Source organism: Heteronotia binoei, chromosome 2, assembly GCF_032191835.1.
Source record: "Heteronotia binoei isolate CCM8104 ecotype False Entrance Well chromosome 2, APGP_CSIRO_Hbin_v1, whole genome shotgun sequence".
Taxonomy (NCBI): domain Eukaryota; kingdom Metazoa; phylum Chordata; class Lepidosauria; order Squamata; family Gekkonidae; genus Heteronotia; species Heteronotia binoei.
The window spans coordinates 77,140,870-77,166,099 of NC_083224.1; the positions used below are offsets into that span (position 1 = coordinate 77,140,870).

At 42.5% G+C, this 25,230-nt stretch overlaps 1 protein-coding gene across 26 annotated transcripts in view; it reads right to left on the minus strand.

Moving 5' to 3' along the window:
* The window catches only part of NFASC (neurofascin), a 351,530-nt gene that overhangs the window by 290,090 nt on the left and 36,210 nt on the right, over positions 1-25,230 (minus strand). The window contains exon 1 of one of the 26 annotated variants that reach the window (XM_060231336.1): positions 6,256-6,446. The exons of the other annotated variants lie outside the window; for them this stretch is intronic. The gene's annotated coding sequence lies outside the window, so the exon portion shown is untranslated. Of the gene's footprint in view, positions 1-6,255; positions 6,447-25,230 lie in introns of those variants that run through there. 26 annotated transcript variants of the gene reach the window in all.

Consider the following 25,230-nt stretch of genomic DNA (forward strand, 5'->3'; position numbering starts at 1 on the left):
TTCAGCATGACTAATTGCACTTGTTACCTCTGCTTCATTGGCAGCAAAATATAAACGAAGGCTGTTCTCAAGACAATAACACTAAAACACGCAGATAGATCCAAGTGGGCAGCCGTGTTGGTCTGAAGCAATAGAACAAAGCAGTAGACAAGTAGCATGCAATTAGAATTGAATATACTGAATTGTAGCAGATAGAAATGGGATATAAAGCTTCTTCTTTGCGCAGGTGAAATCATAAAGTAGCAACTTTAAAATGGCATTGATCTGTTATTTTATTAAATAATATGTGTTTATAATCAAAATTTCTCCCCAGTGTGGACCCAAAGCAACTTACTACATTGCTCTCAGCTCTACCACTTTATCTGTTTGTATACCCTCTCTCCTGAAAGAAAGATTATCATCTATGGCAATTTATAAAAAAGTCATAGTGTCAACACTTTACAATAAAAAGCAGTAAGATTTTTTAAAAGCTGGAGCAGAAACATTTTAGAATTTAAACAAATGAGAAAGGAAGCAAAAAAGAAAAAAGTCTTTGATTTGCACAAAAAGTCTGAGAACTAGGCAAACTGAAAAGTGTGTTCCAGGGAGGCAGAGCAGCTACTGAAAGAAGCCTGGCAATCTTTTGCCTGTATACTTCGAAGTACATCCCATTGTATTCAATTACACTTAATTAGCTCAGTTCTTGTCTACTAGGACTTCACAAATTCAGAAAGATGATGGTAATATCATGGGATTACATGCTTTCCCATGAAAATTGCTTGACTGTGGAAGCTAAAAAGGCATGCACGGACACAAACACACACTCACATGCATACATCCTTGTGTTTTCCCTGTTATACTATGTTTCTACATGCTGGGCATTTTTGATGGAAATGAGCATTCTCCTGAATTCTGAAGTAGGTAGGAGGAAGACTGGGTCACAAACTTTTCCAGACCATGCCAGTTGGCTTTTACTGAACTTGGCAAATGGGATGCCTAAATGTGCTGCTCTTCTGATTCTATGAGATCTCAGAAGTCTTTATGCTGACACAAGAAGCTGCCAGTCAAGCTATGGGTGTTTTTAGGGCTCACAGAAGTCCACTCCCAGAGTTGCCTTAGTGCCAGGCTGTCTGGAAAAAAATGAACTGCAATAATGAACCAAACGATTCACCAAGAGTCAAACTGGTTTGAAAAGAACCATGAATCAACCTGATTTGTTGGTTTGTGCCCATCTCTAAAGATGACTCATGGACAGGGAGCCACTATTTTGTACTAGTTAAACATTAACTTAAACTAGAGTTCCTTTTGGCCCTTACTAGTGTATGTTCTTCTAAAAATGAGAAATATACGCCAAGAAGCTCATGAATATTCCCCAACCAACACTTTCCCTAAATTAAAATAGTAAAGCATATGGGATGCCAGCAGAGTGTACACCAGAGGCATCCTTATTCAAATATCAGTTTCTTTTGACTGCTGTTAGTTGGCATTTGTAACTCATGCCGTTATAAATATTATAGAAGCCTGCTTTGTTTGCCTAGTATCAGTTGAATTCTATACTATTAAAGCTAATGTCTTGCCTTGAGCAGCTTTGATTTAGATTAAAAAGCTGTGATTCCAGTTTTGTGGACTATTGTAAGTTAATGTTTAACTAGTGCATTTTTTTCTCACCCTTCTTCTAAACTGCTCAAGATGGTGGCTCCCTTTCCATGCACCATCTTTAGAGATGGGCATGAACCAATCCACGAATCGGGTCAATTCATGCTTCGTTTCAAACCAGTTCAGCCCTTGGGGATTCATTTGATTCATTTTTTGGTTTGTTTTTCCAGACAGCCTGGCATTGATTCAATCCATTCCTAGGAAATGCTGCAGGTGGACTTTCTGGATCCCTAGAAACATCCATAGCAGTTGTCCATAGTTTGACTGAAAGCTCCGGGAGCCAATTACAGAGTTCCCATTCTGCAGCACAAAGTTCTCTCTTAATTGTTGTGAGAGCTGAAGCTGAGCTTTCCTAGGAACACCTACTTTGTGGGAGCTATAACTCAGATATTTCAAATCAAATCTTCACCAAACTTGGATGGTGGGTGGAAGAGAGTCTGCTGAACACACCTGGTGAGTTTTAGACCTCCCAAACCAAACAAACCATGAACTGGTTAGGGCAAGCATACAAACCAGGAACCAACATGAACCACCATTTCCCCAGTTCATGTCCATCCGTAGTCATCAGCCGTGTTTCAGTTTATTACGGTCAATTGACCAGCAATAACAATATACAAAATCTTATAGTCATAATTTCTGACTACATAAAAGCATTGTCATATTCCACCAACATTAAACCTTAAAAATGGCATTAACCATCTCTACTTTGTTAAAAACTTCCGCTTATTTATGGCTAAAACAATATTTTGCTACTGCCTGAGTTAGACTTCTTAGTATCTTCCAATAAGTATTTCAGTAGCACAACACCTGCAAATTCCAGATAATTATCCAGAGGTTTAAATTTAGAGAGTAATGGAAATATTAACTGATGTCTCTCTCTGGAATAGAGCTCACAATGTAAAAGAATGTGAGTGACAGTTTTAACTTCCTTTTCTGAGCATAGACAGCATCTTTGGTGGATAAGCCAGTGAAGAAACCTTCCTTGCAATACATTAGAAGGAAGGGCATCAAAACGTGCCCTGGAAAAGGCCCATCTATACTTTTCATACGTGATGTTAGATAAATATGGAGCTAGTCAGCCTTGTGAAGTTAGGCTGACAGTATATGATTGACCCAAAGTCACTCAGTAAGCTTCATGTCAGCTTAGAGAAGTGAACCCAGATCTCTCAGTCAGCATGGTATAGTGGCTAGAGTGTCAGGGTCAAACAAGATGAGATGGATGCTCCACCATTTTGTAAGAGTGGGCTCCCACCATGAAGGACTACTGCATTGCAGGGAGAAGGGAGCTCCCCCTATTTTCCTGACCTGAAATGGTGCCCCATGAGGATGTGTACAGGTAAATGGACTTAGAAAGGTACAACTGTACTTGAGATTGCAGTGTGAAACACTGGAATAAGCTACAATCCTATTTCATTTATAAAAATGCTCTCCTAAAGAATTATGTTGTGACCATGAAGATGTATATATTCTCCAAAGTACTCTTTTTGGTTTGAAAATGTTCCTGTCTTTATTCCACTGCAGAGAATGGGTCAAATCCAGCACAAAATTTCCCCTTGTGCTAGAGCACTTGCTGAAACAGAAATGCAAGAATACGACCATGATAGTCTTTTGCATAAAGTCAAACTTATGATGTTGCCACTTGAGTTTCCATTTTCACAAGATTTGGCCCCTATAAAATACAGAGAGGAAAGCACTAGGTGTTACACCAAATCTTGAGCCAGAACCCATTTGCATTTCTGTTTATGCCCTGTTAGATCCAAGCCAAAAATTAAACTTCAATATAAGAAAATAAACCTCCAAGAGCAGCACTAACAACTTCACAGTAATAAAGGAATAGCATGTTAGAAGTTCCTCTTAGAATACAATGAGACCTACGACAATGTATAAATGCAATAAGACACTCCTGCAGAATTATATTGAGTACACTAACTGCAATATTCCATTACCATATTTAATCATGATCCTACATTGGCAATAATGAAAACAAAGACATCTAATCTTTTATTTTTTTCAACACTTCACATTTGGGACAAATTTATGAAATGTCTGAGCCCTGAAGTATTACTATTAGCCTAATTTATTTCTAGTCAATGATTCAAAACAGCAAATAAATAATCACTAAATATTGGAGATGTAATTACAAATCTACAGTTGTCTTCTTCCCGTGGTAAAGTTGTCCAAAATTATGGGTATCAGAGTTAGATACTGAAACAAATTAAACAGATAACAAAATAAGATTTACTAACAATAAAGCTGTTGGAACTGAATACACATTATTCATTTCACAGACCCTGACAACATGAAAGACTACTGCCAAAGAGGGGAAATTACTAAAACGTTCACAATTAAAGTTACAGAGGTATGGCATGCTGTTCCAAGCAATAATTACACCAAATAAATTAGATCTGAGATTTGAAAAATAATCTTTAGACAATGGATATTCACATTATTGATATTCAAATTTATACATATTTATATTTTTCAGATAGTAACAATTCATACCTCTGTAAGTGAAAAATTTGAACACATGCAGCTACTTTATATAGAGACAACTGTAGGGTTGCCTACTGTAGCTTGGGAAATAACTGGAGATTTGAAGTGGAATCCAGGGAGGGCAGGATTTTAGGAAAGAGGGAGTCCTCAGTAGGTATAATCCCATTAAATCCATCCTCTGAAGCAACCAATTCCCCAGGGGAACTGATCTCTGAAGTCTGGAAATAAATTGTGATTCTGGGAGTTCTCCAGCCCCCTCCTGGAGGTTGGTAACCCTAGTTAAATCATTGGTCTATCAAGGTCAGCACTTCTGCTTTGACTGGATCTCCAGGGTCTCACACCAAGGTCCTTAACATCACCTACTACGTGATGCTTTTAAGTGGTAATACCAGGGGCCTAGGGACTTCTGCATGCAAAGGCAGACACTCTATTAATGACCCAAACCTCTACTCAAAAGTATTATTGCTGTTACTAGAGTATTTGATAACATTGGAACCTATTTTAATTCTAACAAATATGAGACAGAGAAAGATCATACAGTCATTTTATTCTTTCTATGAGTATTTTTAAGGTACCCTCTCCTTGGAACATTTCCATTGGCAGTTTCATGCAACAGGAAACAACTACCGTTTGTTAAGTGTGGGGGGGGCAGAAAATGGATTTTAAAGAAGCCTTTGCAAAACACTGAATTATACTTCTCTTTTGCAACACAGACATCATCATAGTAAGAGATCCACAAACATAATATGCTCATCTTGCTGAAGTCTGTCCTACTGAACAGCTTTATATTTAATGCAGCTCTGGGTTTCACATGTCTTTGTGAAACACTGCACAACTTTGTCTTCATAGAATTTGGCCCAAATAAATGAAAAGAGAGTCTCAACATAAAACATTCCAGATCATTTCTATGGCCCCTCTACCTGAAGCCTCCTTTATATTACAAAGCAGAAGAGAGACCAAAATTTACTGTATGAAAAACAATTTTCCATCTTCCTGAAACAGGTTGTCCCAAAAGCAGTTTAACTGGTATTTTAAAACAGAACTTGCCATATACAAATGAAGAACAACAATAATTTTAGGAAGGATAATGATATACAAAGCTGAATTTAACACTACCTCCCTCTAAGGGCAAAACAAAAAACAACAACCCCTCCCTATACTATTTTTTAAAGTTTGTATTTTTAAAAGAAAAATAATGCATTCAAGAGAATTTTTGACAAAATATATTTTCATCTCACCCTATATTCAGAAGCAAAAGTGTGTATAAAAACATTCTAAGTATGAAGTATCAAAGCAATCTTAACTATTAACCACAATGCCTTTACATATACATTTCTACCAGGTACTGATAATCCAACAGCCCAAGAATCAAATTATTTCCATCTTCCGTTGTCAGACAGAAAGCACAGTTGCATTCTGCTCTTTCTGCCTAAAGAGCTATGAATTCAAGTAAGTGAAATCTCTGTGAACTGGGCAACACACAAATCAAAAAGAGACTCAAAAACAAACACATGAGGGACACAGATAATTAATTTTGTTTATAATACTAGAGCACAATGCAAAGACAGCAATTGCAAACAAAGCCAAGAAGGTAAAACAGAGATACCAGTTTGGAGGGGGGGGGGGGGGGAGAGAAAGAGAGAAGAATCCAAACTGTCTTTCACGTTATTCAGAGTTTCCAAAACAGCTGCATATGGAGTCTCCAGCTCTATAGTTCAGCTACAGCTGGCCCAGAAGTCAGCTCTTGGCCCTTCTAGATGATAGGAGCATAGAGATGCTGGACTTTAAGCTCCCCTCCTCTCTGTTCTAAGGGATTTCAAACTACAAAATACAGTCTACATATTTCCATACCTCAAAGTTTGGTATAAAATAAGCAGAACAGCCTACCTTTGCCACCTTTCACATTTAAGCCATTTCCCCCTCTCTTGCCAATTGTCAATTCAATTGTCTTTCCATCTCCTCTATCTCATATAAGAAGGTCCTCCATACAAGACAAGGAATACTTTGGTCATGTTTTCAAAGGCCAAGGCAACATCCAGGTAGCTCAACTGGGTGCAGAATATTGTCCCTTACACTTTCCAAGGAAGCAGACCTCTGGCCTTCAGCTACTAAGAAAACTGAACATACCTTTCCCAAGGTCAAGTATAAATGTGAATTTAGGTGCAGCAGAAAAAAAAATCATTTTCTTTTTGCCATCCCTCTTCTTCTTCCTCCTCTGTGGCTCAGATAGAGAGGTTCATTCTCTCAAGCCTACTAAGCCTCCAAGTACCACAGCAGATGAGAGAATGAACAACAACCATGTATTAACAGCTATTCCACACACTCCTTGTTTATTCTTCCTGCCTCTCTGTGGATTTCCCTCGTGAATAATGCAGAAGCTGTAGTCCAAGACACTACCTACTCTATGCTTCTCTCAGTCAGCTGAAAACAGGCTCAAGTGCCAGCCGGGGCCAGTCCCCATGTTCTACACAGTGCAAGCTAGCGTCACTTGTCTGACAGCCTTCCCCCAACCCCCTTGTTCCAAAAGATGCTGTCTCCTCTTATATCATTCCTGCTTATGAATCTGAGCAGTTATTTAGGACAGATAACATGATGTGGAAAAAAGAGGCCTTCCTCCTGTAACCTTCAAGGCAGCTCCTCAAAAGCAAGCACAGTTTTAATAAGGGAACAGAGCACTTAGGTCCTCAGTAGACATCATCATTCTATCAAGCGCTAGGAAGCCCCCATCTATTTTCTACTGGAAAGTTAAACCTACCTGAGGTTTAATGGACTGATTTCTTCTCCAGGCCTTTTCATGTTCTTGCCTGTTCTCCTGGTACAGGGAAGCAGTTGTTGGACTACTAAACAAAGAGGTTCATCTGTCCACCTTTACACATCTGTTTCCAGCTCATGTAGTTTCTGATTGTAGCTACTTCAGAATCTTTAGCCCTGAATTTTCAGCACCTGACTTCTGCTTGCCTTAAACCTTTCCTTTTCCAGTCTTGCACTATACTGGAGCTGGTACTTCCCTGCAGGATGGAAATTCACAAACACACTGGGTGGGGGTACTAATTTACATAGGGACAAGGCTCACGCCAGGCCAACAGGTGATTCCAAATAAACAACTAATCAGCCTTTGGCAATTCACCCACAGAAGCAAATGTACCTGGAAATTCAGGTCAAAGCAGACCTGAAAGTGCAATCCTAAACAGAATGACGTTCCTTTAAACCCTTTGACCTCAGTGGACTTAGAAGCCTAACTCTGCTTAGAAGTGCATTGTTCTAAAGAACATTGGTAGCCATGACAACTTTTGTTGTGCCTAATTAGTTCTTCTGTTTTGATGCCTCTTCGGTAGCATTTATTATGAAATGGTACATGAGCTCACAATGCAAGAAGGGGGCATGACTCAATGATAGAGCATCTGTGTGGCATGCAGAAGGTCCCAGGTTCAGGTTCAGTTTCTGACATCTTCAGTTAAAGGGATCAGATGTGCAGGTCTTCCACCAGAGACCCTGAAGAGCCCAATGCCAATCTAACTACACAATACTGAACTTTGAGTACCAATAGTCCGATTCACTATAAGGCAGTCTCAAGGGAGAGACGAGAACAATTTACAGTGACAGATTTCTGACCGATTTCTACCTACTGAAGTGAAATACAGGAAGTGTGCTGCAGTTGCACTTCTCATTTACTTCTGGAGCTGCTGACAAGCTCAAAATAGCTCTTATAGCTGCCTGATTTCTTATTACCTCACAGATGTATTCTACTGACCATGCTGGAATTAGTGGAAGTCAAGCAAAAGTGCCAGACTAGCAATGGTTTTATATTCAGGTGGGCAGTCATGTTGGTCTGAAGCAGCAGAAGTTTGAGTCCAGTGGCACCTTTAAGACCAACAAACGTTTATTCAGTTTATAAGCTTTTGAAGAGTTATGTCCCCTGTCCCCAGCCCAGAGAAATGCATTCCAATCTACCAGGCCTCAGATTCAGTGGGAGCGCACAGGAGCACAGCTCCTGCACCTTTCTGAGAGTTCCACCTCCTCTTTATAAGAGTTCCACCTCCTTGTCCATTTAATAGTATGTGCAGCTGCATAACAATCCCTGGATGAGCTCCACCACCTATTTTTCTACAAAACAATCCCTGCAATCTACCATTCCAAATTACATTACATTCTACTATTCATTACAATCTACTGTTCTAATCTATTATTCCAAATAAGAAACAAAATAAAATAAAGAGGATGTTCTGGGGGTTGGTGAGAAAACAGATGTCAGAGTGGAATGAGGTTAGCATATGTAGTGAGATAAGAAACCAATAACCCTGCTAAGTCTGGGGATTCCATTGTATTAACTTACAACTCAGCAATATTCCTTTCAAGTCGGTTTCTGAAGCTCCTTTGCAATAAAACAGTTATTGCAGGTCACTCACTGAATGTCTTGGAAGGTTGAAGTGTTCTCCTACAGGTTTCTCAGTCTTGTTATTCTTGATGTCAGATTTGTGCCCATTTATCCTTTGGCATTTGAGCTATTTGCCCTATGTAAAGGGCACTGTTGGCATTTAATGGCATATATAATGTTAAAATATGAGGATGTCAATAAACCTAAAATGGTGTAGTTGATGTTGTCAGGTCCAGTGATTGTGTTGTCTGGGTGTATGTAGCAGCAAAGTTGGCATGTGGGTTTATTGCAAGCCCTGGTACCATGTTCAAATTAGATTTTGTATTATTGTGCATGAGGAGTTGTTTGAGATTGGGGAGGGGGCTGTCTCTGCATAAGAAAGTGTACATGAACATGAAAGGTTATACCCTGAATTAAACTTTGTTGTTCCTAAAGGTGCCACTGAATTCAAACTTTGTTCTTCTAGCTATGGTTTTGCAACTCCTATGTTTGTGTTACAGAATTACTGCAAATGTCCCCTAGGGAATAGCTCACAGATTTCCTTAGACACACTGGTTTATAACTCCCAGCTCTAGGCACATTATGAAAATACACATCAAATGAGCAAGGATACCAGATGGCCAAGAAAAAATGTCCTGTTCCTTTAACAGAGGTTTAATATTCAGAAATGGGGAAATTGAAGTGTTTTATGGACATGGAGGTAAATGGCATCACCTGACTGCTGCAGATCAAAGTGATACTAAAGGGACACAAAGGGGTCAGTTTAAAAGTTGGCAAACCTAATCATGGAGCATTAAGGTGGGTCTTTATAATATGCATGACAACCAGTTGTTGTCTCTTGCTCATTCAGATGAAATCTGTCCTTTAGTTCCCCAAACAAGTTTAATAGAGATAAAGGATGTAAGTATTGAATTATCTAACAGCCCATTCCAAAGCACTGGACTCAGAAATTAAACCAGATTGTGTTCAATAGTTTATTCCCAAGAAGGTTTGCATGCACTGCAGCCTCAGACTTGAATTTTGTTAACCAGGTGCAGACAAAATGCTGGCTTCCAAGACACCTTGCAAAGGACTCACCAACTTCCTGCAGTGCCTCTCTGCACCGTAGCTGTTCTGCTGAATCACTTAACTGCATTGCTGGCAAGCCTGCTGGGGAATATTTTGAGAGGTTTGCAGAGCTTCAGCTCTAGGACACTCTGCAGAGCCAAGCTAGCTAAGTGTTTAACTTATACAGCATTGCAGAATAGTGAAAGCATTAAGAGACAATGAAAGGATAATTGCTTCACAGCGGGAGCTTATACAGCCTGAACAGGGCTGCCCCTGGGTATAACTGGTTGTTTTTCATACAGTTAACACATTTGTGCACTGACCCAGGACTAGCTGCCAAAGAAAAAAATTTCTTCTGGCTCTGAGATACAATGTAATGTAATGCTGAATGTAGTTCAATTTGGAATAGACTGGACCTTTCCAAACCTTTTGGGAGAATTCTAAGAAAGAGATCAGAGTCAGTTTGTTTTTGCAAGAATCCTCCCAAGTCCAGTGTGAAAGTCTGCAGGAGGCTTATCAGTCAGGTTTTTTTTCTTCCTGTATAAACTTTCAGATTACAGTCATGGTAGTGGGAACAAGCAAGAAAGCAAGGGTGGCTAAACTTGCATAACATAAGCGCCACATAATGCAAGGGGAAGGAAGAGAGGAAGGGAGAGAGGGATGGAAAGAAAGCAACTTTAAAGTTAGAGAGCCACACAATATTTGTGAAAGAGCCACATGTGGCTGTGGAGCCACAGTTTGGCCACCCCTGCAATAGAGCCTTCAAAAGCCTAAGTTCTCCATTCTCTTCAAATAAGGCTCCTCAAGAAAACCCGAAGTCTACTTTGTTGATATGAACTCTGGAGTTGTATCCAGGTGGATAGCTGTGTTGGTCTGAAACAGTAGAGTGAATTTTGAGTCCAGTGGAACCCTTAAGAACAACAAAAGTCTGTGACTGGTCCAAAATTACCTAGTCAACTTCCATAGCACACCCTGCTCTGAATCACTAATCGCTATGCTTCACTGCTGTCATGGGGGGGAGGGGGGTGCTGCTGCTGAACAGTAGCAAGCAAGCAGGCCTAGTTAAGTCATGCCAAATAAGTCAGGTGGCATCAAGTCACATAGAAGGTGCTGCCAGGCCTCCATGTGGAGCCTGAAGATCTCCTGGTATCACAACTGAACTCCAGGCAATGGATTTCTCTCCCCCTGAAGAAAGTAACTGCTTTGGAGGGTGGACTCTATGGCATTATATTCAGCTGCAACTTACCACATTTTTCTATTTGTCAAAATTGTTGAACAGATCTTGCTTTTATACATACAAATTACTTACATACTTTTAATTTAGTCTGTATTCTATCATTTTTTTCATTCTTAACATTTGATCATTATAGATATATATCATTGTAGACCAGGGGTGGCCAAACTGTGGCTTGGGAACCACATGCAGCTCTTTCATACATGTTGCGTGGCTCCCAGAGGACAAGGAGGAACTTAATGCAGGCTTACTCTAACGTAAGTGTGCTTAGCATTGGGACCTCAGTCAGTCTGACCAATAGGTAGGTGACTATTTCCATCATGTGCAAAGTAGGGAAAGAGGAGGAAATAGTTCTTTTCCTCCACCACAGAGGTCATTCAAAGACCTAGAGCGGAAAAAGAGAGTGCAAGAGCTGAGGGAGCCACTGGAAGGAGTTGAAGAGGGCTGCACAGGGAGGGTTCCCCTTAGTTTCATAGCTCTTGTAGGAGCTGTATTTACTAACCTTGGTTTCACGGCAAAGAGAAATGCATAATGATGCAAATGGTGGTCAGTGATTTATATGGTACGTGTATGTTTCCTTCCCCCACTGGTGCCAAAAATAATTCCCTAACCTTTCCCTATGCTAGTCTTGTGGGAACTGTTATTCCCAACTTTTTTTTTTTAAAGTCTCCTAGCATGGTCATGTTTGCATTTTATTTATTTTATCTTGTATATATTTTATCTTTCTGTGCAAAGAAAGTATTAAAAGTTTTAATAAAGGTGTGCATGTAATATTCATTCATGTCTTGCTTTTCTCAAATATCTGGTGTTTATTCTATGTAGCTCTTACACTAAGCAACTTTGGCCACCACTGGTATAGACATATATTGCTTAATTCTGCCTCTTAATCATTCTGGACTTTAAAGATTACAACAAGAACAAAATGATAAAATATTCCGTCCTTTATGTATTAAAAAAACGTGTTCCATTTTCTTGGAATTCTGAATCTGATCTGCTATGCAATTAAAATGCTGTTTTTGCTATTGTAGCATGTTTAGTTAGTTTATTTTTCCAATCAATCAATTCTAGGCATTTTAAAGCTTTCCATTTAGATGCAAATGCCACTCTTGCCACCGTTACCATATATTTAAATAGTTCACTGTGGATTCTTAATATATTACATGGTAATATATATTACATATATTTTTTTGTTGTTCAGTTGCACAGTCAAGTCTGACTCTTTGCAACCCCATGGACAAAGTCACGCCAGGTCCTCCTGTCTTCCACCATCCTCCAAAGTCTGCTCAAATTTGTGTTAGTTACATCAGTAACGCTGTCCAGCCATCTCATCTTTTGCTGTCCCCTTCTTCTTTTGCCTTCTGTCTTTCCCAGCATCAGGGGCTTCTCCAGTGAGTGCTCCCTTCTCATTTGGTGGCCAAAGTATTTGAGCTTCAGCTTCAGCATCTGACCTTCCAGGTTCATCAAAAAGTTGGCTTATGCCCTCATTCTTGTGACTCCCTAAGGAGTCAGTCACAAGAGTTGTCTCTTCAGTGTTGTTCTTCAGGGTGTCCTGCTGGTTGGTGACTCACTATTCTTGGTGGGTGCCAGACTAAGCCCTGCATGCAGGAGTATAAAACATTCCCTCACCTTTTGGATTGCTTAATTTTAAACTCCAGTCCAACTAACATCTCAGGCACTTTATATTTGTGGAAAAGTTATTAGGCACACAAAAGCATTGCAATCAGTGGAAGTACGGATCATTGTTGGGAATCTTTCAGCATGCAAATACACCATCTGAGTATCAGCAGTGAAGAGATACAGGCTTGCCTCTTTACTGCACTTGCAGTGTGAGACTTTGAACAGTTCAACTATAATAAGTTAAGTTTGGCAAATCAGCAGAGTTACTGCAGCAAACATGCAAAATTGCATTTCCCAATCCCACTATTTTTATCCTCAAGGAATGTAAAGACAGATCAAAATAAACATAGTATAAATGGGGGGAAAGAAATCCAGACATGAGTTTAAGTATATTCTGCAATAAGGAAGTCCAGGAGCAAAAGGTTACAAGAGGGTCAACACAGACAATGAGAACCTGTCACTTCCCATCTGTATCTATGGAAACCAGCAAGAGGCTGGGAACAGAACTGTCAAAAATTATTGATTGTGCAAAATTATACTCAGTCGCATGTGATATTTAAACCTTGGGGCATAGGTGCCTAGTACAAAGTAGGTAAGAATGTGTCATTTTAACAGCATCCAATTTGTATATTTTACCCTATTAGTTCAAAGCCACATAGTCAACAGAGGTGGAGAGAATGAAGTTGCAAGCTGCACTGGGTCTACATTTAACAAGCTTTTAATTTTTTAAAAAAAGATCTACTGCTGGTGAACAGGGGAGCATACACAGTGCTACACAACAACAAAAAATAGTATATTTATTTATTTGAGATTTATATCCTGCCCTTCCCACCAGGTGGCTCAGGGCGGCTTACAACATATAAAAACTGACATAAAAATAAAATTATGCATAAAAATTAGACATTCCATAATTTACATAATAAAATCTAAACATTCACATAGTTATGTACTTAAAACATTCAAGACATACGGCGGTCTTGCAACTACACTCAGTTTCAATGTTTCAGTGTATATTGCTTGCTTTTAGTAAATTAGCTAAAACAGTTGCCATATTCATTAGCTAACTAAAAAAAACCAGGTACTTCGGAGAGGATTAACATGGGACCACAGCAATGTGGTTGCATTCCATACTGAAGAACCAGCAAGTTCAGCATGGATAACAACTACAGGACTGGAAAAATATACTGACCTCTCAGGTGACACCAGAAATTATTGGCAGGAATCAGCATCTAATGACTAGGTCCCAATTTTGCACAGAGCTAATCAAGTTTAAATTCTGAAGCACTGGTATCATCAAGGAGCAATTGGCTTTGACTAGAGGTGGCCCCACTGTGCTACTCCAGTCCTGCGAAAGTTTACCAAAGTTCTGGAATAGTGTCTCTGCATCATTTTGCTGATTGTCTTTGCACAGAAAGCAACTCCAAGTTGACAGCTACAGCAGATTGTGGTGGAGGTTTAACAGCATTACAAAGCTCCTGGTGTTCAGTTAATGGTCTGATAAAACCAACTCTGACCTGCCAGTTTTCAAAACGTATTAACAAAATAGATTTAACAGCACAGAACAGTACCTCTCATAGAATCATAGAGTTGGAAGGACCTCCAGGGTTATCTAGTCCAACCCCCTGCACAATGCAAGAAATTCACAAATACCTCCCCCCCACACACCCAGTGACCTCTGTTCCATATAAGAGATATATCTCCCATATCTTGTTTCATTAACATTGATGGGGGGAAAGCGTCAGAACTATCCAGGAATGCTTAGAGGATACAGAGAAGGCTGTGTTATTCTAAGAGAACTGGAATCAAGTCATCAATCTTATACAGACCAACATGAGTTAATATGCATATGGTAGGGTTGTAGGTTCCATTGTGTTCGCTGGGGCTTATTGTCTAGCAAGAAAGCATAAAATTGCTGTCTTAGTCTAGTCATCTTCCTTGATATGCTTATGTAGGCTTGCCAGCAGGGAAAAAAACCTGTCTTCCTTCTTCTACAGAAACCAGCAAATGAAGATTGCCACAACAAAACATATGCAGATAATACTGCTATGAAATTGATAATCCTATGATGTTCATATACCTTGGTGGTAGATTCCATGTAATTGCCTGCAAGGACAAAAAGCCACCAGGGGCTTCCAAACCAGGCCCACCAAAGGGATTTTGGTACTCTAAACAACCCATGACTCCCAGCCCCCTCCCCCCAAGACAGGTTCTTTTGACCTGTAAGCACATAGATCTGTTGTGACGCCACAATCCATACTGATGAAAAGCTGAATTACTACACATCAAGTTGTGTGTTATATAAGTAAGTGGCAATTCAAATGGTCTGCCACAATGTGCATCAAGCAATGTGGAGAAAGGAAGATTATATGTCAGACATCTGTAGAACTGCAGCCTACAATAGTTTAGCATACCACTTTGTAAATGGTCCAGTGTCATAATCAATCCCTTGAAGCCTACTTAAATGCATGCCTGGTCCCTACCCTCCACTCTTCAAGATCCTACTGCCACAATTCCTGAGAGACAGTTTCAGGAAGACAGCCATGTTGGTCTATAGTAGAAGACCTCCTTAAAGACTCATGAGGTTTCCAGGGTGTAAGCTTTTGAGAGTCAAAACTCTCTATGTCAAATGTATCATGAAGGATTACACCCTGGAAATCTTGTTGGTCTTTAAGGTGCTATTGGATTCAAATCTTACAATTCCTAGTCAAATTCTAACCCAGTTTTCAATGGTATCATCTCAAATTGTTTGTTAATATATCCAAATAGATTAGATTGACCTCCTCTCCCTTGTGCAAAGTATATTTTCACAATGGTATTTTCAGATTAGCCTGTCATGTTCTATCTCTGATAAATTCTTGGTATATTACATTCAGCATCACAGGATATATTTTCTCACAGCTTTAATGTCTCCTTATGCTGACTGTCCCTGAGGCAGGGGAGGAATAGAGGAGGAAGGGAGGGGGGAAGCACTGGAACAACAAATGCATTAATTAACCACAATTCATTTGCTCTGCATTTTGAAGTATCTTTTTAGAATGTGCCAAAATCTGCATTATTTAGTAAAGGTAAGAGTACACACACAAGCTGACCCCATGTCAGACCCATCGGCTCTGCATGCGGTGCTCAGAGCTGAAAGGTTGCTTCCTTAAAAGTCACTGGCAGCTGGTAAAATGCTGCTAAGAAGAGTATGCTGAAGTCCTTAGGTATCAATCTTCTTAATGTAGTAAGCTCAGCACAAGAGGATTCTGCAAAGACTAATGGTGTCATAGTCTGTACTAAACAGGGAACCAAACGTTAGGGCTAACCACAGCATCTGAATTCCACAGTGCTGTCAGTCTCCAGATATTTAAGAAACTAGCAGAAAATGAACAAGGTATTTATAGACTTCCCTAACTGTGTGTCCTGTAAATTGCCTTGAATGGTAGTAAAACAAGATATAATTTCTAAACAGCTACTCCAAAGTTGGGTTCTTCAAACTTCTACGGCATCAGCACAAGCAGCAGGTCCCTATACCTATGCAATTTGTTAAATACATTTTTTTTTTACAAGATACACAAAGCCCAGATTTTTCTAGTTGGAACTACCAACATGACTCACACAACTAGAAATGGGCATGAAACAAACTATGAACTGCAATTTGTGAACAAATTGGGCCAATTCATGGTTCATTCCGAACCAATTTAGTGATCCAGCCATGCCTGAACTGAAAAACAAACTGCCTTTTTTCCTTGATGGTAAATTTGGTTCATTTTTGTAGTTCATTTTCCCAGACAGCCTGGTGCTCATTCAATCAATTCTTACACAACGCTATGGTGGACTTCTGGGAACCCTAGAAACACCATAGCTTGATTGACAGCTCTGAGAGCCAATTACAATCTGACAGAGCCATTCTGCTCTGTCAGAGCAGACACCCTGACTCTGCTGCTTCCACTTTGCAGCACAAAGAGAAAAGAGTTAGTTGTCATGTGTCAGGTGAGTTTTCCTGGGGGCACCTACTTTGGGGGACTGTAACTTGGACATTCCAAACTTGAAGAGAAGGTGGAGGAGAGTCTGCTGAAGATTCCCAGTGTGTTTTATATTTCCTAAGCCAAACTAACCAAACAGGTTTAGTCAACCGTGCAAATCAATTTTAGAACCACTGTACTATTTGGGACAGGGACCCAGCCTGAGATGGGGAAGTGGGGTCAGATTGAATGGAACTATTCCTCATCCCCAAAGAAAAGAAAGCCTAATTTTTATTCATATAAATAGTATTGTAAACATTGCACAAAGCTACAATAAGTTAAACTTATTGCAGAATTATGGGGACACATCTGTAAGCTTGTCATGGGGCTTCTAACTAAATGCCTTCTTTATTGAATATGTTAATTACTTTATGATCCACCCTTCTTCCTAGAATCTCCAAAAAGCACAGATGGGGTTCCAAGCACTTCTCCAACCCAGGATAAATCTAGGGAAGAGCTGTGGCTCAGTGGTAAAGCACATGCTTCATTTGCCTTTGAAAGTATCTCAGAAGCTTTAATTAGTGCAAAATGGGGCAGCAAGACTCCTGCCTAGCATCAGCCTCTCAGGACATAGCTGTAGTGGTAAATTAACTGCATTGGTTACCTATTTACTTTCAGGCCCAATTCAAAGTGCTGATTTAAAGCCCTTCATAGCCTAGGGCCCTCATACTCTTCAAATTGTAACTCTTGGTATATTCCCATATGCAAACAGGATTCCTCAGACAGCTTTCTTGTGGTATTGTATGACCATCCTTATGACAAGTAGGTCACAGGCTTTCTCAGTAGTAGGTCCTGTCCTCTGGAATGGTTTATCATAGTGGGTGCAGTGGCTATCCGCACCGGCTGCCTTTGGGAAGCCAGGCAAGCCAATTCTATTTCACAGGGCATTTGGTTGAGAGCAAACTGTCTGGCAGATTTACTTGCATTTTTCATCTGTTTATTATTTTTATTTTGTTAACAGATTCACTGTTTGCATTGTTAGCAGCCTGCAGTCTAAGGAAATAAAGTGGGGTATAAATAACTAAATAACAGAAATTTTATGGAAGTCCCAGTTTCAGTCTCTGGCATCTCCACTTAAAGCTTAGCTTTGCAAGCCAAGTTACAAGGAGTGCCTGATTGTTCTCTTAGAACATTTTTATCAGTTATTTGCGTACCAGCATTCCAAAAGTGGCAGCAGCTGTTGACACAGATTAAAGTGTCATTTTTGCATTCATAATCCAGAACACTGAATTGTGTCTTTCTTTGAATATTTGGGTCAATTAAATGCACTTTCCAGGAAACATACTGTTATAAAAAGATCAGGAAAAATCCCTTAACATCGTGGCATTTAAAAAAAAAAAAAAAAACTTCAAAGGGTATAATCCTGTCTTGAATCTCCTGCCTTTCCTGAACGGAACCTCCTGCAGCCCGTCGCATCGCGGCGTAGCTGCAGGGGAGATTTTGCCCACCCGGAGGGAGAGCGGACTCTTCGGCGCGCTTTCGAGCGCGTCTTGAGGGGGCGGGGCTTCAATGCTGTTATTGAAGCCCCGTTTGCCGGCTCAGCAGTCCTGTCGGCGTTTTTGGAGTGCAGGGAGTGTGCTCGCACACTCTTGGTATGAGCGGGGGTTGTGTGGGCCGGGAGGCTGGTGCGTCGCGGATCGGAGCGTCGTGGGACGTCTGTTGGTTTGCTGCAGGGTTTCTACGAAGAATGTTGTTCCTGGGGCATTACTAAAAATTTTTGGTGTCCCTTCACGTCCAGTCTGCTTTATAGGGGGCCATTTGGGCGGTGGGAGGCTTCTTTCTTTTTTAGGGGCCCCTGTTTGCTGGAGCTTCTTTGCCCCCCCCACCCCCTTTTTGGGATGTAGATCGTTGTTAGACATATACTGTTAGTGTTTTTTGGTGGCTGTTGGAGCAGGGCTGGGTGACTAGCAGGGTGGGTCGGCCATTTTTATAGTTGGCCATTTGTATAAGCACTGGGGAGGTTGTGCTTTTGCTTCCCTCTGGTGCTTGGCAGCCATTTTGGACTCTCTTCTTCTTCATTACTCCTTGCTCTTTGGCGGCCATTTTCTGAGGTGTGAGGTGGTGGCCATTTTAGAGTGCTGTGGGGTGGCGGACATTTTAGAGGCAGGCTTTGGCCCTTCCACCCTCCACCCCCCCTTTTTTGTCTTGTTAAGCTATTAAAGAATTTGGGGTTCTGGTGACTGGCCTGTTGGTTTTGAAGGGCTAGCTGCCTTAAAGTAGTCCATTTCCCCTTTTAATTTTGATTTGTGCTGCACTCTTTAGCGAGCATGTCGGGCCGTAAAGGTGCTGGAAAATCAAAGGGGAAGCAGCCTGCCCCTAAGCCGCCACCGAAGCGTCCACCGCCTCCCTCATCTTCTGATGAGGAGGGGGACGATGACATCAATGCAGTCATTTTTCAGCGACTGCAGGCATTGGAGCGGGCATCGGGGTTTCCGCCTTCTCAGATGCCCAAGAAGGGGCGGGTTTCTAAGCGGGCTTTGCAGGCTGATATACTGACCTGCTTGTCTCTTTTAGAGGGCAGATCTACAGCTGCTGCTGGAAGAGCTGTGGGACTTGTTGGCTCGGATGTTGGTGCTGGCCCGTCATCCAGTGCAGTTTGTGCCGGGTCAGCATTGGTGCCTGCTTTACCTTCCGGTAAGTCTGGGGATGGCTCATTGCCTCACACTGGGCCGGTATGGCCTTGAGGGGCTTGGGGGTCTGCTGGCCCTAGTGGGGCTGGTGCTCCGTTAGGGGCTTCTTCAACTTTGGGCTTAGAGCAGCCGGGCAATTGGATGTGGCCGCAGGGTCAATGCGGTACATTGGGACATTGGTCTGGGGTAGGGCAGCAGGGGTCAGCAGCTGCTTAGCCTGGTGGCTGGGGTTTCCCTTCTCCTTACGGGGTGGTCCCCTTTGGCACTATGCCTTTTGGTGAGGTTGCCTTACCTTTGGGCGATCACCTGCTGCCTGCCACAAGGGAGAAAATCTTAAAAGGAGAATATGTGGATGTATTTTCCCTTTTATATAGAGAATTGGAAAAGAAGGACAAGGAGGAACTGGATGAAAAAGAGAAAGAGAAGCTTAGAAAGAGGAAGGTTGACCGGACCTGGGCCAATTGGCTTCCGGGGTTTTTTATATATGCGGGAGTGATAGCGCGTGCGCAGCCCTGGCGGGTCGCCGCCTTAATTCAATATATGGACATCATATACGAGGGGTATACGATGTTCAGCGGCCCAGCCTGGATCCAATACAACCAGGAGTTCAGGATGAGGGCCGCTTTGTACCCTTCACTCCCGTGGGATCGGATTCACCAACAGTTGTGGCTGCAGGTGATGTCACAGGCGCGGCCCAATTTGGGGGATTGATCCGACAGTGGTCACCTTGTATCTAAGGGTTTCGCTTCTCCTTCTAGTGCGTCCTCCTTCTCCCGCAGTGTTGCGGGGCAGGCGGTTCAACCCCGCTTGCTTTGCTGGGAGTTTGGGTTGCAGGGGGCGTGCAGTCGGAAAGACTGCCATTTTAAGCATGAATGCCCCCTGTGTGCGGGCCCACATTCCTTCAACCACTGCCCGAGAGTTCGGCCGCACAAGGGTCAGAAAAGATCAGGTGGGGGTCCTTTTCAAACTGGAAAAGGGTCCCAGCCCGATAAAGGTGGGGCCTCTTAAAGAATGGCTTCGCAGGTACCCACGTAGGGAAGACAGTTTATATTTGTTGAACGGTTTTACGTTGGGTTTTAGAATTCCTTTTCAAGGTTCTCCAGTACCAACTTGGTTCAGAAACCTTAATTCAGTTGTGGATTTAGAGCACATAGTTGAGTCAAAAATTGCTAAAGAGTTGATGGAGGGCAGGATTTTGGGCCCATTCGCCAGTCCTCCTGTGGTTAATCTCAGGGTTTCCCCGTTGGGGGTTGTGCCAAAGAAGGCACCTGGTGAATTTCGTTTGATTCACCATCTTTCTTACCCCAAGGGTTCCTCTGGCAATGATGGCATACCTGAGGAGCTGCCTTCCGTTAGGTACACCTCATTTGATCAGGCCATGGGCGTCGTTCGACGCTGTGGTCAGGGGGCTGAGTTGGCAAAATGCGATATCAAATCGGCATTTCACCTTCTCCCTGTCCACTCGGATGATTTTGAGCTGCTGGGCTTTTAGTTTGCAGGGCAATTTTACATGGACAGGGCATTGCCTATGGGTTGCTCTGTATCATGTGCCGCTTTCGAGTGTTTCAGCACCTTTTTGGAATGGGCTGTGCACAAGAAAGTGGGCTTGCAGGATGTCGTTCATTATCGGGACGACTACCTGTTTGTGGGCCCTGCTGGGTTGGGTCGTTGCGCTCAGTAGTTAGCCGGCTTTATTGAGTTGGCCACTGAGTTGGGTGTGCCATTGGCTGAGGAAAAAACTGAGGGCCCGGCCCATTGCCTGGTGTTTTTGGGGATCGAGCTAGATACTTTAGAGCAGTCATCTAGGATTCCTGATCAGAAGCTGCAGGACTTGAGGGAAAGGATTAATTCCTTCCTGCGCAAAAAGAAGGTTACTTTGCTTGAGCTGCAGCAGTTGGTGGGGCATATTAACTTTGCCTGCAAAGTGGTTGCCCCAGGTAGGCCTTTACTTCGCAGGTTCTGGTGAGGGCCTTCACTCTGCGTTGCCTGCGGCTTAATATTTTGTTTTTGGCCAAGCACGTTCCTGGGGTGAATAACAGGGTGGCTGACGCTCTCTCTCGTAAACAGATGGAGAGGTTTCATCAGCTGGCCCCGGACGCCGATCTGGATGCGGCGCCAATGCCCCAGGAGCTATGGCTGATTGGAGAGCCAAGGTCTGCAGAGCGATAGGCTTAGCCATTGCACCTAGCACCAGGAAGTCTTATGAGCATGCTGTGCGGCAGTTTGAGGACTTTAGGGCTGAGGTAGGGTATCGCATTGTTTGGTCCATCCCAGTGGAGCAGTTGCTCTATTATTGTGTTTCCTTAAGAGGTAAGGGATTGGCTGTGCGATCGATTCGGGGACGCATGTCAGCGCTGGCCTTCGCTAGCAAGGCCTTGGGGTTTAAAGAGGAAACAGCAGATTTTCGTATTTGAAAGATGCTGGAAGGGTGGTCCAGGGAGGCTGGGCCTAAGCCTGATACTAGGACCCCTATGTCTCCTGTGATTCTTTGGGGTTTGAAAGGGGTTTGGAGCGCAGTTTGTGCATCTCATTTTGAGGCAGTTTTGTTCCACGCAGCCTCTTTAGTGGCCTTTTTTGGGGCGCTGAGGGTTAGTGAACTGGTGGCATGCTCCAAGAGTGATGTTTCAGGTAGGGCGTTGTTATTGCGGGATATTAAGTTGCTGGGGAGTAAGGCGGTTCTTACTATCCGGCGATCCAAAACTGATCAAGAGGGCATGGGGACTGTGCTAGAGCTGGGTCCGTGTTCGGAAGTGGAGCTTTGCCCAGTTTCCACATTGGCCGACTATTTGGCTGTGCGGGGAGGCTGTGAAGGGTTGCTGTTTTGTCATGCCGGAGGCAGTCCTCTGACAAAGCATCAATTTTGGGCCGTGACGTCAAAGGCTTTAGTCTTGTTGGGGTTGTCTGGAGTGAGGTTTGGGACCCATTCCTTTAGAATCGGCGCGGCCTCTACGGCTGCTGCCTTGGGTTATCCTACTTCATCCATTCAGCGCCTTGGCCGTTGGCAGTCTCAGGCTTACAAAGGTTATATTCGCCCTTTGCTCCGCTAATAAGTTTGTGGTTAGGAGCCGGGGTAGTTTAAGGTTTGGGTTTTATAACTTGTCTGTTTTTCCTTTTAGATGCTGTTGTTCCTGGCCGGAGGAGCAGAGTTCTCATCTGCAGGCACAGTTATGTGTTTTGGGCGGCACATCAAGCTCGGAGAACTGCTGTTGGCTCTCAGCTGGGGCTCAGCAAACATGTTACGATAGAATGGAGGGGCCGCTGGGGTCTTCAGTGGTCTGGCTTGCTTCCCCTTTTGTTTCACGGGTGTGTGGGCCCTCCTCCACAGGTATTAATTATTCACCTGGGAGGGAATGATCTCGGGCTGATTAAGGGCAAGGTGTTGATCTTGCAGGCCCGAGATGATTTCAAGTACATAAGGAACAGATGGCCTGGTACCATTATAGTTTGGTCGGCCATGATTCCGCGCTTGGTGTGGCGCAGTGCTTGGAATCCAGCTGAGTTAGAAAGGGCTTGTTACAGAGCGAATAAGGAGATTTGCAAGGTTTTGGAGGGTGGTTTGGGCCACTACTTGCCCCATCCGGATATTTCTAGGGAATGTCCTGACCTCTACAGAGGGGATGGGGTGCATCTCTCGGAAAAGGGTAATATGCTTTTCCTGAGGGATTTGCGGCAAGGGCTTGCGTTGGCTTTGGGCCTTTCTGTGGGTGCTAAGCCCTAAGTAGAGACTTGGCCTTAGTTGTGGCAGGTTTTACGGGGTTTATGACACCATGTGGCCTGGGAAGGACCAGTTAGCCTCCCCCTTTTGGGGAGTTAGGGGTCTGGCAGGATCAACCTTTGGTGTGGCCCGAGGTGTGTGAATGCAGACCGTCCTGGAGACTCGATTGGATGGGTGCCTTTCGCTGAGGCTCGCGTCTGGTGTTTGGGCCCTCCGGTGCAAGCCTCCCTGCTGGGCCTGCCTAACGGGAGCTGTGGGCTCACAGCTCCGGCTGGGGGGCCGGGTCTTTCGCCCACTTGAAAAGGCAGGGGAGCGGTCTGAGGAGACCCCTGGCCCTGACCTGGCCACAGTCCGGTTGCCCTTGCTGTTGCTGTATTATTTAATAAAGTGGCCCATAGTTCCATCAATCTAATTGTGTCCGTCTCTTTATTCTGACTTGGGGGGGCAAATACAATAAAACATGGAGTTTCTACAATTGACAGCTAGTATGATATGTGAGAAACAGGAAAGAAAGGTGGAATCTTGTCTGTTATTTGGCTTAAGTGGGGGAGAGCCTGAGGAACAGACAAAAAAAAGAAAAAGGGACAAAAATGAGTTATTTTTTAAAAGGTAAACACATTTTCTCCAGGTTGTAACCTGTGAATCTCAGTCATGCCTCTCATCTCAGAAGTACCCTCAGATCACCACCCCCTCCATGCAAAAGTTCCCTATAATCCTCTAAAATTTCTATGACCAATAAAGCTGCCCTGTATGTAGTCAGACCATCAGTTTATTAAGCTTAGCGGTAGCTCTCCAAGATCTCAGGCAATCCTTTCTAGTACCTGGCACCTGTATGTGTCAAAAGGATAAAATGGGCAATTAGGGTCTAATTTTATTTTGCAATGAGTAATATGCTTAAGATGGCAATAGATTTTAAAAGTAAATACAAATGATGTCACAAAAATGTAACTGATTAACAAAAAATACATATACATTTCTATTCACTCCTCCAAAATCAGCCCAAGTAAAATAGAAATCCTCACAAGAGTCCCAGTTTTTAGAAAATTTTCAAAGAATTTTAGGTTAGGATTCATAAATCTCAGATTATGCTACAAAGATTCTGCTTCACAACCACAGGTAAAAGATTTTCACAACAACAACAACATTTATTTATTTAAGATAATTTATAGTTCGCCCTTTCCCAGATGGGCTCAGGGCAGATAACAACATTTTAAAAACAGTAAAATAACAATTAAAACCAATAAGAGTAAACAATACAATTTGGCAGCTCAGTTGGGCACATCATAATATACTGACAGTCTCAAACATTTGTCTTAAATTGAAAATAAAAGAGCCACTTCAAGACAATGTTAATTCTCCTGGTTTTGTAAATTACTGAAAAGCATATCATTTCACCTTAGTAGACCCACCCAAGACACTTGAATCTATAGCAGTTTTCTGCCTCACTGCTTCAGCCTCTTAGTTCAAGATAATGTTGAAGCAACTTGAAATATTGTGACATCACAGAAATGACTTCAGCTAAGGTTATACCACAGCCATGAAAAGGTCATTTAGTTGGCACATAAATTTGCCTCTCCTTAATCTCTATTATTAGAAAAGAATGAAGAGACAGAGGGGGGATTTATGTGGACCTTCTGTGAAGAGAAATCCCAATCCATCTATCCACACTCACCACCAGTTCCTCTCCATCTCAGCTCTGGGTTCTTTCTGTAGCTGCAGGCTCATTTGCCCTTCTCCCTCTTCTCTCCCCCCCCCCCCCCACGCACTCTTATTTTTCCACTTCTCTACCCCAAAGTAATGTGACTTCTCTTACCGTAACAAAATGGGTTGCTTGTGTTAGGTGACCAGAAGAACTGGCAAGAAGCCACAGAGCCCATCTTCCATAGTTCTAACCCCAGTGCAAGTCAGCAGAGCTCAGAAGTTCTTTAGGGTATATGCTGGACAGTTGTTTCTGCCCAAGAATTTGCTGAGCTCAGCCTAGTGATGGTGAACAGGGATCTACATCATAAGATGTGTTGTCACAATTGGTGCTGTAGTTAGTGTTCTCAGAGTCCAAGAACTCAGATATATCTCTCCATGAGGCAGAAAGCTATCTACACTTTGGTTATGGAAACAGCCATTATACATCTGTTTCAGGTAGCTTATATGGGATCAATATTAATAATGTAAACTGTAAACTCCTTATTCACATCTCAAAAGTCATGCACTCACTTGGGAGCCTAAAGTCAGCAACTGTTTTCTTAGCCTCTGTCCTACATACTGTCCTGCCTTACAGGGTGATTTCTCTGAAATATGAGTTCAATAATAAAAACTGCTTTTCCCCAGCACTATATCAATAATATTATGTTTATAATATAATTGAAAGAACATCATAAAGGTGTTATTGGGCTTAGACTTAGTGGTTTGAATCAACATGAAGTAGCCTTGCCCTGACTTAGACCACTTGTCTATTAAGGTCAGCAAAGGCAGCAGTTCACCAG